Raw genomic sequence first — 4,147 nt, forward strand, 5'->3', positions numbered from 1 at the left:
TGTAGCTCACACAGTTTGTGGACCCCAACATTACAGCCAGGGCACCAACGGTTGGCACGCTTCCCACATACACCGCAGACCCTCAACCGATTTGATGGTAGGTGCTCCGCTTTATGTGAAGGATCATCACCTCCAGGGCCAGCACCACGAATGGGCTCAGGATCAGAGGCAGAAGCCAGGCTTTGTATCACCTCCAGGATAAAGTTTTTCCTGTCCATGGGTGCATCAGGAATGCACTGATGTGCGTACACAACATACGCATTCGACACACACATGTCTAGGAGGTTGAAAAATAACTTTTTTCCAGTAGTGACGAGTAATTCGAGTGCATGACCTGTGGTAGAGGGATTTGTCCTTACAATCAACTCCACCCATCAGCTGGCTGTACTTATCTATAAGAACAGGTTTGATGGCCTCCAAACCACTTTTACGACTGCGGATAACCCTGTCCTCTGCATGGTACGCAGTCGAAATCAGGTAGACCGGCTTTCTTGTAGGTTTCTGCTTGTAACCAACAAGAAGAACTGGGCCTCGTCTGAAGTACACAGACTTTTGCGAACCAAGCACAGTTCTCAGCACAGATTTTGACAGGTCCTTTGAGTTCTTGTTCACAGTCCCTGTCAAAAAAGTGTTGTTATCCAACAGTCGCTGGGCTAGGGGCAACTTCGTGTAGAAGTTGTTGGTAAAGACATGGTAGCCTTTATCAAGACATCCTCCCTGTTCCAACAGATTCATAACAACCTTCTGTGTGAAAGGAGCATTTCCCTCTGCCAGATGGTCATCATTCCCAGAATACATGTCAACATGTACGACATACATGGTTTTGGAGTCAACAAGCTCGAACTTCTTCACTCCAAACCTCGCATGTCGTTTGTTCGGCATGTACTGGATGTATGCACACCGATTCTTCTTCATCCCTACCATACTTTCATCTATACTCAGGTCCTGGTATGGCACGTAATGTCGCCTGAAAGCATTATTCACTGCATCCAATAAAGGCCGGATCTTTCCCCAAGGGTCATAGCCAGGCTGACCTTTAGGCACCGTTTTTCTTGGATGTCAGATGCAACATTGCATGCAACGCCTGGAACCTGCGGCAAGTCATGGTCTGACTTACCCAAGGAATGTACTGGATTGGATTGGCAGACCAATACTCAGACATAGGCTTGCGTCGGGTAAGCCCCATGTACAATACCAAAGCCAAGAACTTTTTCATTTCTTCTAATGTTACATTATGCCAAAAATGAATGCGTGAATGTTGCTTTAGTTTACCAGACCTCTGCATTTGTTCACGCTTATTTTTGGCATAAGTGTTTGTCGCCCTGGTGATGACATTTATTTTGTCCTTTCCGACACAAACAGATTGAAGTAATCAATCGGTTTGCGATCGACAGGACAATCTCTAGGGCCTGGCTGTCTGACACTGAATAATGAGGTCACATCCAGAGGCTGTTCCTCATACACCCTTACCCATGTCGATGGCCCATGTTCTGGCTGAGGACTGGCAGAAGGCTGCATGTCATCATTCTGCGTGTCATCATCATGCTGTGCAGGTCCAGGATGGCTTGAAGATGGTTGCCCTCATTGACCGGTCTTGAAGGTTGTGAAGAGCGGAGAGGAGCTCTCGAGTCATCTGATTTCGAAGTCCCCCCCAAACTCATAAATGTCCTCACTGCCAGACGAGGAATCCAAAAATGATGGGTCATCTAATGTATTGTCTATACCTGACCAATCACTAAACTCACTATCTGAGACCTCCTCAACTAGTTCTCTCAAATCACTTGAGGTCTGAGCTCGATCCATCGTTACAATAGTCTACAGTTGCCTACAATAAATCACTATTTTTATCAAAAATATTCAAGAAAAAATTAATTTCTTATTACTGAAAGACTAAATGAATTTCTTATTAGTCTGACCAAGACTAAATATTTGATTCCACAACTACATGTAGGCCTACCGGTATTACTAAAATAACAGTACATACGCGACTAACAATGACCCTGGAATGGTCCAAAACAGTTACGCTGTGGCTATATGGCCGGCTAACCGTCTGTAGATTAGACAGCCGGGCGATGAGTGGTGACGTCAACCGTGACGTAACGAAAGGGCAGCAATGACTGTCACTTTTACACCACTGCCTTAGAAATATAAAAAACACAATTTGTAGAATATTTTATTAATTACATAATGCATTGGTAAGATTAATGTATTGAACGGTAATGTAATAAAAGTGCAGGTAATTCTAAGCAATATATGGGTCAACCTCGATTTTTCTCATATTACAATATAATGTCCCAATAGTCAATTAGAAAAGGAAATGACTAGAATTTCTTGCCGGAAAAGCAGTTATAGGGAGCAGGCAACTCATATTACAATATAATGTTCCAATAGTCAATTAGAAAAGGAAATGGACTAGAATTTCTTGCTGGAAAGCAGTTATAGGGAGCAGAGCAACCGCGAGAATTACCTATTAGTGATCAGGGGCACTGACGTGATCTGGGCTTCAAATTTGGAACTACTCGAGTTAATTTTTTTTCTAAAAGAGCAAGCAGCGCGAAGCGCTGCGCAGCGGGCCAAGCAACGTGCGTGATCTTCGTATATACTGAATTGATTCAGGCCAAAGGAATGACACAGATTCCTTTATCAGATTTTTACGGAGATTTTGTATTGGGCGGATTATATTGGTTTACTTTTTGCTTTCCAGCATGTAATTATGTGTTTTTAAAATTATTTTACATACATTACCTACATTATATTGTAATATGTAATAGCAATTTATCAGAAATTTTTTAATAAAAAAAAGGATCACGCACGATGCCTGCCCGCTGCGCAGCGCTTCGCGCTGCTTGCTCTTTTGGAAGCAAAAAAATTAACTCGAGTAGTTCCATAATTTGAAGCCCAGATCACGTTAGTGCCCCTGATCACTAATAGGTAACTCTAAGCAATATATGACCGTCTGGCGGTTGCCTTGCTCCCTATAAACTGCTTTCCGGCAAGAAATTCGGTATTTATTTACAATACCGTGACCATGAAAATTGGACTTTTTTTCATGGGTTGGGCATTTTATAGCCAAGTATTATTATCACAGGTGCATATAAACTGGGGGGAAAGTATATCATTGTATTATATTGATGCCTTTCGGCCATTATTGCATTAAGAATGGAAAATAACCGACAAAATTTTGTCGAACAACACTTGGAGGGTTTAAGGATCAGGGGCATCACGTGATCTGGGATTCGACTTTTGCAAGCTCGAGTTAATTTTTTTTCTAAAAGAGCAAGCAGTGCGCAGCACTGCGCAGCGGGCAGGCATCGTTGACAGGATTAACGTCATCATTTCAGTAAAATTGCCAGAAGGTACTGTCAAAAACAGAGTTTTCAGAGGATTTTCAAAAAAATCGTAACTCCTTTGATTTTCGTTGCCGACGAATTTTTTCTTCACTATTGTTTTCAGGAAAAATTGTAGTTTTCAGGAAAAAAAAATTAAACATACCTTTCCATGGTCACGATTTTGTAAATTGAATACCAAGAAATTCTAGTCATTTCCTTTTCTAATTGACTATTGGAACATTATATTGTAATATGAGAAAAATCGAGGTTGACCCATATATTGCTTAGAATTACCAAAGTGCACACTTAAATAAATTTAAAATAAGAAATATACAACTAAAAAATTAACTATGTACCAGAATCTACACTTCTCTCAATTTTACTGGAATGTTTCAATTAATAGCTATTAAGAGAAATCATAATTAAATATAAATAACTTTTGTCATATTAAATGTGTATGTCATTTAATAGCATAAAAATAACTATTTTTTTTATTTAGTAATAACACTCAAATGGTTATCATTTCATTGTATATTGTATGTAAGTGGTAAGAGGGAAATTAGTCTCTCTTGAGATATTTGAAAATTAATTCTTCCATTTTACCGATTAAAAATAGTTTTATTATCAATTCAACTTATGTATTATCGGACTTTAGCAGAACTGTAAGTTCTTATAGAAGGGATCTTGGTACAGTTTTTCGGCAAAATACTGTCAGTTATACAAACGTCTGGATGAAGTCAGACAGATGTAAAGTAACGCAATTGTTCTCGAATCACTTATTTCTTAATTGAAATAGTGGTCCGTATTTTCTTTATTAT

This window comes from Homalodisca vitripennis, unplaced genomic scaffold (genome assembly GCF_021130785.1).
Source record: "Homalodisca vitripennis isolate AUS2020 unplaced genomic scaffold, UT_GWSS_2.1 ScUCBcl_399;HRSCAF=2300, whole genome shotgun sequence".
NCBI lineage: Eukaryota > Metazoa > Arthropoda > Insecta > Hemiptera > Cicadellidae > Homalodisca > Homalodisca vitripennis.